Source organism: Prinia subflava, chromosome 5, assembly GCF_021018805.1.
Source record: "Prinia subflava isolate CZ2003 ecotype Zambia chromosome 5, Cam_Psub_1.2, whole genome shotgun sequence".
Lineage (NCBI taxonomy): Eukaryota > Metazoa > Chordata > Aves > Passeriformes > Cisticolidae > Prinia > Prinia subflava.
Window position 1 is genome coordinate 40,176,277 of NC_086251.1, and position 12,967 is coordinate 40,189,243.

A 12,967-nucleotide genomic window follows, 5' to 3' on the forward strand; every position below is an offset into this window, starting at 1 on the left:
AGTGAATGATAGAGAATGGGAAAACATTAGGAAAATGGGGATTTATGTCTACTGTTAATGCATTTAATTTTCTTTATTGCCGTTTCCTTTCCTGGTTTTACAGTTTCTAAAAAATGAACGAGTATCTGTTTAAAGCTCTCCTCCCATATTAGGCTGACTTCACTGTATCCACACTGGTTGTTTCTGGGGAGAAAAATCTCTTACAACAGTTTTGCCTTCAGCATGCAGCAAAAGAGATTCCAGGAGCTGTCCTACCAGCTACACCTTCACTGAAAGCATATGTGGGACAAAGAGACTGCAAAAGCCTTCTGGTCTTTCCATACTGGGGTGAATTGCAGCTCTGTTTCTCAAACACATTAGCTGTTTTTCTGCTGTGCTACACAGCTAATTCCTGTCTCATTGGTTCCTGCTGCAGTTATTCTCATCTGGTGTTTTCTAGGGACTTCCTCCTGACTGTATACTGTGGTTTGGACAATACTTGTATTTTTACTGGCATGCCATTTTATTTTAATCTGTTCTATCCCTCACGTCCTTCCATATTTCGCTCTCTTAACAAAATTTCCTGATTTTCAGGCAGAAGGTGTCATGTCAAAAGGTGTTAAATAGGACAGAGCTGACTGCTGATCTCTGGGAGGGAGATTTCTCCCTCTGACACAATACCTTTTAATGCAGCATTATCCTTTATTTGTGGGTCTCCAGCCAATTTTTCATTCCATCTACTGGTGTAGCCAAACCCATTTGCATTAATTTTGAGTAGGATTTATGTATCAAATCTTTACTAAAATCCAAATGTATCAAATCCATTGTGTTCCCATCATCCACTAATTTTGTAATTCTATTTTAAAAAGCAATCAGGTTTCTCCAGCACAATTTGTTCTTTAGAAATGCCTAGTACAACTGTTTGTTTTCTTATCTCTGGGTGGTTAGTCATTTTTGCCCCATTTTTAAAATTCTGTTATTTTACTGGCTATAGATATTCATGGGAACTCCAAATTTACTACTGTTTTGTTTTGTTTTAATGATCAATAGCATAATTCCTTTTGTCTAGGCAGCTTTTTAGTTTTTGTAACTTTGTAACAAAATTATTGTCCATAACAAAAAAGTAACATTTGTCATTTTCCTTGCAGCAAGTGGATAGATGTGTCTTTTGTCCTGAAAACTTGACTGTACAGGCAGGGTATTATATAGCTGATGAGCCAACCTGCTGTCAGTGAAACAAACGTGTGGAAATCATTGACTTCTTAAATGAATCCAGTCAGGCTTTTTGCCTGGTAATATGCATTCTGGTCAATTGTTATTGCCTACTGAAGAAGTATCAGGAGGGCATTTGTACATGATTTTATTATAATGTTCATAAAGTCTTAAACTAAGATGAAATAAAAATAGCATCCAAATAAGCTACATCCATATTTGTATACATACATAAGCTATAAGTATTATTGAGGGAACCTAACAAAAAGAACACCATATTATCAGAACAGTAGATTAATTTTGTCTTAGCAGTGGATTGAAGATTGGTCATCAAAATAATGCCAAAACAGTCAGCCCCTATAAATTGTGAGAAGCTGTCCTACCACACTGGTTATAAATCCCATCTTGGAGCTATACCAAGTAAATAGTCTGTACTTTCAAGGGCTGAGTAGCTGATGTCTTTTCTTGTCTAGCACTTACACAACTTCAAAATACCTTTAGTTGGGAGAAGGTATTGATAGATGCTCAGAATCAGCTGTCCCTATACTTCTCTACATCTGCAGTCACATCTCCACTGTCAGTGCCTTAGTCAGAGGCAAACCTTTTGCTGCTAGTGCTGACTTGTGCTGGTGGATAGCAGTTCATCCAATACCCCCATGCTAGTCCCACGTTTGCCAAAGTGCTCTCTTCACCCCGGACTTTTGGTCCTTACTTGGAGGTACACAGAGATGGATTCTAGGAAGGAGGAACTCATTTAGTCTCCTAGTCTTTTCAAGGTGATAAACAGCTCTGGGGCACTCCAGGAGACTAATACTCCTGGTGACTTGCTGCTCTAAAAAGAGAAAGGTTTCTTTCTCTTTCATCCTTGTGGTTCACACTGCCATGCAGCATCTTCAAACAAATCAGATATAAGATCCCCCTTGGGACTCTTCATTTTAATTCAAACAAGTTTACAACAGATCAGCACTGCTGTGTATGGACATAGTGTCATGTAAGCTAAATGTTCAAAAATATTCTTTATTTTCTACAGCTTGGAAACTGATGGCTTTTGGTTCTTTCACCTGAAAATATTAAAATTCAGGACATATAAAGTGGTTTGTTTCTATTTAGTGGAATTTTTGAAAAATTCCAAATTTTAATGGAAAATTTAATATAAAATTCCTACAGAAATAATTGGAACAATACTAGCACAAAGGTCAGGCATTCAACATTTATTCACCACCAAAATAAAAATACATTTGGGCTGTTGCAGCAGCCCTCTTGTTAGAGAGTAGAAATGAGCCAAGACACAGACTTCTCATTTATCATAGCATGAAAAGGGTCCTGTTTTTTTCCTCTTTACAGGTCAGCCATCCTGACTCCAACTAGTCGCTGACACTGCCTGCAGCAAGCTCCTGCTGTAGGTTTCGCTTACAGCCTCTGACTGCTGTTTTTTTCCAGCTGAATTCTGACTGCAGGCTTTTACCTGGCTAGACTGTGACTGCAGGTTCCAACCACAGGCTCTAACTGCAAACCCAGACTGACCTCACAGCAGAGATTCTCTTTCCTCAAGATCCTTCCTCTTTATGATCCTCTCATTTCCTCAAGGTTCTTCCTCACCACCTAACCCACTCCTTCTTATCCCACTCATCCTTATTGGCTATAGCTGTGACTCATCAGGGTGTGAGGTAATTAACACAGCTGTTACTTATCAGGGGCAAGGTCACCTGTATTCCCTTCTCCTGTGTGGGCTAATGATAAATTTCACAATTTCCATTCCTTCTGCTAACCTAAAATGAGATAAATGTTCTTGTTTTTCTTGCAAACAAAATAATTACAGTAACCCTCTTATTCCTGAGCAAGGCAATCGATCAGGCATCTTCTCTTCTGTAACCCAGACAGAGAATAGTTCTTAACAGCTCTTTACAGTGAAAGATGTTTGAAATTATGTAAAAAGTCTGTGCACCTGTGTACACTCTTCTGCTAAATGGCTTTTCAGGCACGTGTAGTTAAGTATGTGGATCAGAAATTTGTGCATCACGTACTGCATTTGGGTTGGAACTGTAGGACTTTGATCATGAGGTTTCATTTAAGCTTAAAATACAAGCTGGTTTTCTGGTGATTGGGAGCCTGTCACTTACATAGGCAGCACCAGAACAATAACTTTCTTTGAACTTCAGAACTGGAGGTTGACCTCCTTGGTCATGGGCTATGGATATTTGTTCATTTTTGAAACTGTTTAGCAGGATCTTGACTTAAAATTCAGCCTTCTAATTGCTTTGGGAGAGTGGCCACCCAGCCTTGCAGAGTAGGTGCCGATATACAGATGTGCACGGGCATATACATAGTAGTTATGACATGGATTTTAAAGAAACATTTCATCAAGCTTCTGTTGTCGGCATCATAATTTTGAGCTACTTCGTACAGGCTCTGTGTATGTGGAAAAAAATTGTTTCTGGAACCAGACTCAATAGAAAGAGCTTATTTTTGGTGGCCACTCACTCCATATGTTACAGAAGAAATTCTTAGGTACAAAAAAAGCTGGAAATATTTCAGAAAAATCAGGGCTAAGAAGCTCTCCCTCCAGCCATTCCTACTCCTCAGGTTCAGAGCAGTCCTCTCAGCGTGTTGTATCCTCTCTTGCTGCAGAGGTACCCAAATTCAATGGAGACACTGGAGAAGAAGCAGGTTGCTCTTTTAGAAGTTGCTCATTGCAGATGGTGGTGTGGACAGGTTCAGACACAGCTTCAGCTGCAAATGCAGTTAGGAGGTAGGCCTTTGTGGCTGGACACGTGGTGCAGGACGTTAGTGCTGAACAACTGCTTGTATCTGCCTGATCAGAGAAGAACAGATGTAGTCAAGAAAATCCTAGTGTTTTACATCTAATGCTCTTCCTCCTCTAAAATGGTCTGAGCTATGTCCAAAGAAGAAAGCAACAAGAGGAAAGGCTCCAACAGAAGGAGCAAGTTGTGTCCCCATCTGAGCACAGTTCTCATCCAGTGACACAAATGACTGCTTCAGCATCTTGTGCTAGCCCAGGTGTCAGCAACGGCATCCTTGCCACTGCTCAGGTAATCATCTTTCTAAAACACTCCAACCTGCTGAAAGTCCAGATTGCTTTCCAAAACGGTAGTCTTGCCTCCCTCCAACACACAATTTGCTGAGACCTCCTCCTCTTTTTTGGATTCCTAAGAAAAGACGATTCCAAAGCCAAAACTTCTGAGATAAAAAGTAATTTAAATTCAAATGGGTTACCCTGTCATTGATCACAGCAATAGTTTCTATTCTGCTAACTTGGAAAACTTATGTCTAATTTGTGCAGGGATTACTTATACTTTTACTACTGTAAAACTAACTACTGGTATTACTCATTTTCCATGTTTTTTTTTTTTCTCCAGCATCCACAGACTTGGTACAGAAAGGAGTTTGCCTAAATTTAATGGACTTCTGGATGTCTGAGTGACCTGTATTTAAATACCAATAGCTTGTTATATACCAATAACCATTCTCCCTGGCTGAAATGACACCAGCCTAAGTCACAATATACTGTTATAGGATGGATTTCTCTGAGGAAACACCTCTCACATAAATGATCCTACACTATCCTGATTCTTGCATCATCAGTATGACAATCCTAGTGAGGCTACTTACTACTCCCTCAAAGATCATATCTGTTGCTGCTTACCCAGAGCTTTAGAGCTGTGTAAAATTTCCTGCTACTAGAAGTAACCCCCTAAGACTGGACTCAGCAATTTCCTTACAGACAAAAGGAGCTCCTGACTCAGCAGAGAATCATGAACATTGGAAAAGACATCTAAGATTGACTCCAACCATTAAGGCAACTCTGACAGGTGTACCACCATATCCCTAAGCATCACATCTACATGCTTTTGGAACACTCCAGGGATGATGAGTGGGACTTGTGGCTTCCAGACATTTCTTGGGAATTTAGGCAAATATTCAGTATCAAAAAGGAAGTTTTCTTAAAGCTTAGACCTCAGAAGAATCATGGACCATATGAAACATTCCTTCTGAAAGGAGCTCAGCATAAGAGTGTGGCATTTGGTGGGTGAGGCTTTCTACAGCAAGAGAGAGCTCTAAAGGTTCAGTGAGTTAAAACATGCAGAATGCACTTTTCCTATTTGGATCTACCTCAGACATCCTGTTAAATGGGAGCAACCACCTAAGCTACCTCTGTCCTAGCACTCCATCTGTAAGCTGACGATAACACTATGCAAGCTCATAGGAATTGTACATGGTTAAATGTACCCCTGCTTATGAGATGCTTTCATCACTGATGATGAAATCTGTCTCAACACAGAAAAGAGGAAGAAATTCATGAGGAGGTAACCCCGTGCTATGCCTAATGCTTAATATCATTGCATCAATGCACAGTCTTTGTATTTACACTACAAGGCAACAGCCTTGTAATAGTCAAGATGAGAAATGGCTAAGGTTTAGCCAATTTCAACAATGGATTTAAAAAAGAAAAAGAGGAAACTACCTGTCTGGGCTCCTCCAAATAACTCCTCTCCCAGGTTCTAAATGATAAATGCCACTATAAAAGTTGTTGGGGTGTTCTCCTCTCAAATGCAACTTAAATTATGGACACCTTCTTCTGAAAGAGACAGACACGGGAAAGGTTCTAAGCAAGTGAGCAAAATTTATTTGTCACTTGGGTCCCTTTGGCCTCCATACCATGAATCATGACCTAGTCGGGGTGTGTTTAGGGTAGAAAGAAGGAACAACAAATGGGAGAAGGGTATTAAATAATGATTGCCATAGAGACCAGACAGCTTTACCCAATGCCGTGAAATTTAAACAAGAGAGCTTGAAAATGAAACATCGGTACATTTCAAAGGGATAAAGGGCAGTGTACAAGTTAACTGTGGAATGTAACAACAAAATATCAAAGCAAGTTGTTTAGTCAAGTTTCTAAAAGCCACTGTAAGCAATATGCAGATGAGACACCTATATTTTTCATCCTTTCTGATCACATCAAGAATGTGAGGATGGCATAGCACTTTCGGAGGAGCCAGAGGCAGAAATAAGGCCAAAAATAAGGCAGAGGAATGATGCCAATGTGTGAAGGGAAGTGTCTGAGAAGGCTTCAGTTGCAATGCAGCTTCCTCTGGCTGAAGAGCTCCAGTGGTCAGGTCAAACTGTGATTGATGATGATTTTTTAGATTCTTCCATATGCTCACAGAAGAGTTGTCTGCAATTTTGCCAGGAGATCCCATTCCTTCAATTTCTGTTATCCAAGCCTTCATTGCCCATAGCAATGTAAAATACCTTGGTATGAATGAAGCCTGTGTCTGCCTGGAGAGTCCAGCTATTATTGTGTCCTGTAGTCATTCTGCTCACCAGCACGGCTTACTTCTCATTCCTCCTCTCAGCCTCTTTCTGTATTGGCTTACCACTGAATCCTGATCCAAGCTTACTAACCAGGCACGACATCCATGGTGTCCGGGGCAAGACTTCGTGAAGATGAGAGGGAGTCTAACAGTGGTGAGCCCTCCTACAGCAGCAAGAAGCCATCACAGACCTTTGTGACCTTTCAAGTACAGTTCTCCAGCCACATCCTCTCCGACATAATTAGACAGTAGCCTTTTAAAAAGGCATCCTCTGCCCCTCTCTGCAGCATTGCCAGGAATATCCCAGATCTGTGAGCTGCCAGTCCCCCAGAAGAAGAGTAGCCTAAGGCCAGACTTCTGGCAGTCATCTTCAGGTAACCTGCTTTGTGCTTGTCAAAAAGCGTGAAGAAGGTTTTATGGTCCAGGCTGAGGGTGTAGGGCTCGAAAAGCTGTATCCAGCTTAGATTTTCAATGTAACCTTGGTTATGTCATTTAGCCTCTCTCAGGCAGGGATTCCACCATTTCTAGAAAGGTAAGATAAGGATACATTTGTAAATCCAGAGGACATGCCTGAATTCTCCATTGAGGGAGATCAATAGAATGTTAGGTAAACAGCTCTCTTGCTGTCCAGTGATTTGCATGCAGTAAAGAGCAACTGAGAAAAGTCTTACAGAAAAAAAGATTCCCTTTTTTCAATCAGTAGTTGTATGGTGTAAACATGAAGTGACAAATGATGTCTTGCAGTACAGCAAGCACGGGTGCTTGCACCCTGCCAGCAGCGGCTGTGGACCTGTGACATCCCTCCATCACCCTGGACACCCTGCTGGGGCCATGGGCATGGTGGGGGACTGCTGGCCCAGCCTACAGGGAGCTGCAGCCTTGGGAGCCTTCATCCCATGCACATCTCTCTCCCCTCCTGGCTGCATGCTTGGCGTCTTGTCCTCGAGCCCCCAGCCCATCACCAACCTCCAAACTCCTCTCCTCCTGCTGTATCACCACAGGGAGCCCTCCTGCCCTGCAGATCCCTCACGCTGTGTCCGCCGTGGGGATGTGTGTCCTCCCCGCGCCCTGTGGCCGTGGCCCCAGCATCCCATCTCCCACAGGGCAGCCGCGCTTGTCCCCGCCTGGGCCGCCCAGGTGAGTGGGCGGCAAGCGGGCACCGGAGGGGGGCTGCACATCACCTGACCCCCTCCAGCTGATTCCCTCAGACAGGACGTCAAGTTAATGAGCCCTCAGGCCTGTAATTAGCTGTCAATTACCTCAAATTAATCAACTCCTCGCCTAATTAAGCATAATCGGCAGGTGGGCAGAAAACGGGCCATTGTGCGGGAGCCATGAGAAAAGCATGGCTGGCAAACTTGTTTAGGATCAGCGGCGCATTCCCGGACGCCGCGCCACCGACACCCGGGCGCCCGCCCCGCTCGCGGGCGCCCCGGCCCCGGCCCCGGCCCCGGCCCCGGCCCCGGCCCCGGCCCCGGCCCCGGCCCCGGCCCCGGCCCCGGCCCCGGCCCCGGCCCCGGCCCCGGCCCCGGCCCCGGCCCCGGCCCCGGCCCCGGCCCGCCGTGGCGGGGCAGCGCGGCCGAGGCCCCGCCGGGCCGAGGGGCAGCCGCGCTCCCGCCCTGCCGGCGTGGGGCGCCCCTGGTGCTGCGTGGGGCCCGGGCCTGCAAAGAGCCGTGGCCTGGGCGTAGCGCGGGCGTTTCTTCTAGCGAAATATCCGCACCACCGACCCTTAATGCACCATCTCGCCCTCCGCATTTTCTCTCCCTGGCTTGCTTTCTGCGCTCGTACTCTTCTCATGTCCCTCTGATGAAGGGACTGAAACACGGACCCCGTTCCCCGACCCAGGCTCTCCTCAGTTCTGAGCACACGAACTTAACGGCGTGGAGATGCATCTGGGTGGAAAAGAGGGTTTCACCAGGCGCTAATTACTACCTATAAAAATGAGTCACACTGAATTACTTTTTGTGCGGAATTAACACAATCCAAGAAAGTCCCCATCCATCCTCCAGAGCTCTGTTTGGTGAAGGGGAGACATTCCCCATAGAGGCCAGGGGAGGAGCAGGGCTCCTGCCGACTCTTGGATGTCACTGGAGTGCAGGATGGAAACTGCTCTCCACTGTGCTGAGGGCCGGGTCCTGCACCCTGCCCGCTAGATCCCAGTGAGCACCTGCTTTATCTAGAGGAAAACAGAGAAGAGCTGGGGAAAATGCTATTTCATCGTAAAAGTATTGTGCTTAATATTAAAGTGAAAGGTTTTGATTATGCCTAGAAAGTCCTTTTTTTTTTTTTTTTTTTTTTTTTTTTTTTTTTTTTTTTTTTTATGTAGCCAGATTATCACCCAGCGTGCTGGATTTACACTGCATTAGCGATTGTCAAGATTAGAGCAGAATCCCCAGATAACAAACAGGAACACAAGACGTCAATTTATGACATAATAGCAATAGTAATGCAACAATAATCATAAGCAAAAGAAGGATGCTGTGGAGGGCAAGTGGAATCCCTCGGCTCTGAAGAGAGAAGCTCCCTGCATTGGAGTGGCTTTGATTAAAAAATCCCTGTTATGTCCATAAGTATAATTCTGTACTTCTTTTTCCTGACAGAGAGGAAAAACAACAGCCCAGCACCAGTCTGGCAAAGTTGGTGCATGAAGCCACCAGCAATTACAGGGACAAGTTAGGAGATGCAAGCTTCTCCCTGGACCCTGGTAAGTGTCTATGCAGGTCACAAAAGCTTCCTGGACCTCCCAAAATAAGGTGTACATAAAACTTGGCATCCCTGTGCCTCCATCTATTTGGAACACAAGCCCCAAGAAGAGAGGCTGCAGGCAGCCAGCCCCTGCCCTGCAAAGGGTGTCATCGGCTGGTGTGAGAGAGGCTGCAGAGTTGCCATGCTGGGGAATGAGCTGGATCCTGGCAGCTGGCCTGACCCCGAGGGATTAGACTCCCCCAGCTTCCCAGCTCACATGGTGGCACACGCTGCAGCCGGGCCCATGGAGCCCCTCTTTTTATGTTCCTGCCTGCCCTGTTCTCAGTCAAGCACTTATTACCACAGCAGGAAGCTTGGGCAGGGACCCCTCTGCACACAAAATGCAAGAGCCATGAGATGCTGGCGCACTCAGCGTCGTCCCCTCTGTCCCTTTGTCAAAGCCACCATTTTTCAGAGCTTCTCCTGCACCTGCCATTGCAGGGTGATCACTAGATCCTCTGGGGAAAAACCTGTCATTTTTTTGGGAATCAGGAACCACTCTAATATCCCTACTTCCCTCATTTATGGGATTTATTTATTTATTTATTTATTTTTTCCAGACCCCTTTCTCCATCACCTGTCTTCCTTTGGCTGAAGCACTGATCCCACTCTTTGGGGTCCATCAGCACATTCACAAGGACAAGGCTGGAAGGGATGCACTGCATGATGGTGTCATGCATGGTGACATGAGCTGCAGGCAAACAGCACCCTCCAGCAGTTCCCTGCTTATTTGCCAGCATGCTGCATATGCACACTGGTTTCACCTGCTCGTTCCCATTTAGAGCTGGAGCACTCAAATGACTTACACCAAGGCTGACTACCCATTTCTACTATTAGCAGCCTTCTTAGTCACTCATAACTCTTTTGGCTGGGGAGTAGGAAGTTCTCCAGGTCTGATCTCTATCCAGGCAAGCAGTGGTTGCTTTGACTGTGCTGAGTTTGAGCAAAAATGGCGCAGGGATTTATGACTCTAAGTGCCCAAGCCACTGAATCCTTATCCCATTATAAACCAAAACTCTGTCTTTGTGGAAGTTAAAGAAAAAAACCAAAACATCAGAGAAATAGGCAGTAGAAATCTGTTAGGACTAAAATGATGAAACAACTTTCAATGATCCATTGAAAAATCAATTGCAACAAGGGTTAAGTGGTTACAGGTAAAGAAATGATGCTGAGAGAGGCAGTGTTACTGCTGCTGGGGTGCTGCTGCCTGGAGACCTCCTTGCTGAAGGCTCTGCATGGTGAGTGGGTGTGCAAGGCACTGTTCAGTGGAATGCTGCCCCATGGGGAAGCCAGGGGCTTGACTGGGACTGCACATGGCCACCTCTTATGGAGCACACTGGAGCCTGGCTGCTGGCTGCAGAGCTGCCTCTTGGAGAGGCAGGGTACAGGGCCAGAGTCAGAGCAAATCAGAGGAATCCAGTGGCTATTCAGGCTCAAATTGGAAAAATATATCTATTCCTATCTCTGACATTCTTTGAACTTGACTGGCCACTCCAGCTGTACCAGATTATGCTGTCCTGCAGGTAGTGCCCCAACTGGGAAAATGCTCTTCTTTCTCTTGGCACTGTCATAACAAACACCAAAAAAAAAAGGGGTAAGTAGTGAAGCTGTGCCATTCTCTGTGTTTGAAAAAGCAAAAGCTGTGACTATTTCATTAATTATTTTGGCCAATGAGTTGGAAACAACAGCAGGGAAGTCACAATCACTTGCCTGTCATTCTATCTGTACACAATGCTGCTTGCAAGGATCATGGTCACCATCTCATTTACTTTGTGCAATGCCATAACATTGAGGCTGGCCATGTTTTGGTTTGATCGTTCCTTTCTGCACTGCCTTGGCAAGCAGCAGAGGTAGTCTGAGGGGAAGGCACTGCAGCTCTAAACAGTTGTTTCTACAAAAGCCATGAGCTTCTCTGGACTTTACAGCTAAGTGGAGCAAGGTGGAGAGTGAGATCTTCCTGACCAATCCCTCTGTGCAGCTCTACTCCATAATTATAAAAACAAAGGACTCAGGTTAGAAAGTACTTACAGGGTGCATAAGTGTTTTACACATCAAGATTCTCCTACATGTGTTCATTACAACACCATCTGCAGTCACATATCTAGTAGTGTTGCAGTCTCCTCCTTACCATGCATGAACCCAACTTCAGTAACAGCCGGGTAACCACTGGAAATGGCAGCCAGTCCCCAAGGCCAAGGGTTTTGGGCTAGCCTCAAGCAGGCTGCCTTTCCTCAGCTCCTGTTTGTCCTGGGCCCCATGGAAAGGTGTACAGCAGCCTGTTAACATCAGGATTTAAGAGAAGCACGAAGGAAAAGTCACAAATTTCAGAACTGTTCAGTGTCATACCTGGTGAACAGCCTCATTGTGGCACTCAGGGTATGCGCACATGAACACGTGCAGGTCTGCTTAACAAGGTGCAAGCGTGCTGTGTACCTGGGCAGGAACCCCAGCGTCCAGGAGCAGCTGTGCCCAGGCCAGGAGCCTTGAGGGTGACCAAGACAAGAGGCTGGGTGTGGAGATGCTCTGGCACAGCTCCATGCTGCCAGGCAGGAGTGAGCTGCCAGGCAGAGCAAGCCACATCTGGCCCTGCCTGTCTGTGTACACACACACTGACTAACTTGCTCTGCTTCCCAGAGCAAGTTTCTAGGCTTCATTATATTTTCACTTGTCTTGCAAGGGACAGAGCAAGTGCTCTGATAAATGAAGAGAAAGGGCTGCTTGCTTTGCAGGAGATTTATGTGACAGTCTCTCTCTCTCAGCCCAAGAAATCCTGTGTGCTGTTCCTCACAGTTGTCATCCCTAGACGGCTGTAGGCAGGGTGCACTGGGCTTGGGGAGGTGCAGATGAGCACACTGGCACTGCCCCTGTGCTTGAACCAGCAGCGTTCACCTGCTGAGCCTGGGTGCTACTGGGAGGCACACTGTGCTGGTTTGTTCCCAACCAGCTCGGTGACCTGAGCTAGCCTTCACAACCCAGGTGGCTTGGGAAACCCTTATATGCATTCCGAGACCCTTTGCATCACTGTCAGTGCCTGTGAGCACGGCTGCTACACAACCCCTGCGTGTCAGTCCCTCACCCACTGTGGATGCTGAAAAAGCTGCCAGTTCTGTTGGTAGGTTCATGATGCTGGATGGGGACACCACTGCTACGGGGGCAGAGGACACAGATGCGTCGGGCCAGGAGCTGTGCACATGAAGGCAGCAATGGGTCCAGGATGTGCTGCCCAGCGTGCTGAGGCTGGCGTGGGCAGCAAGCAGGGACCATATGGAAGGTGCTGCCAAACGAGGCCGTTGAAGCAAAGGCTGCAAATGAGTTTAGCAGACAGATATTTTGAGGAGGGGGAGGCAGAGGGAGTGGAGGAGAACAGGAGAAAGGGACAGCTCAACACCATGACCAAGAGGAGCCTGGCAGAGCCACACAGGCCTGGTGGACAGTGCTGCATTTCCTCTCACCGCACACCTTTTCCCAGTGCCTCAACTTTAAGATCCCTCAAAGGAAAGAGGGGACCAAGGTGTCGTGGCCCCTTCTTTGTTTTTAATTACTTCCCATTTTAATCTTGATTTGCATGTCGATCTCTCAGAACTGGGCCAGGGACTCTACAAAGCCCTTGTCAGCAATTCCCCCAATAATAAACAGGAAAAGGCTTAAGGGGCAAATCACTTGCATGTTAATGAGACTGTTTGCTGGAGTCAAGAGAG

The 12,967-nt window shown here is 46.1% G+C and overlaps 1 protein-coding gene across 1 annotated transcript in view; it reads left to right on the top strand.

Annotated features, from left to right (window-relative positions):
• Positions 1-11,065, top strand: part of LIN52 (lin-52 DREAM MuvB core complex component) — a 61,016-nt gene extending 49,951 nt beyond the window's left edge. Inside the window, exons 6-7 of the transcript XR_010080562.1 lie at positions 9,125-9,228; positions 9,830-11,065. The gene's annotated coding sequence lies outside the window, so the exon portion shown is untranslated. The remainder of the gene's footprint in view (positions 1-9,124; positions 9,229-9,829) is intronic.
• The last annotated feature ends 1,902 nt before the right edge of the window (positions 11,066-12,967 follow it).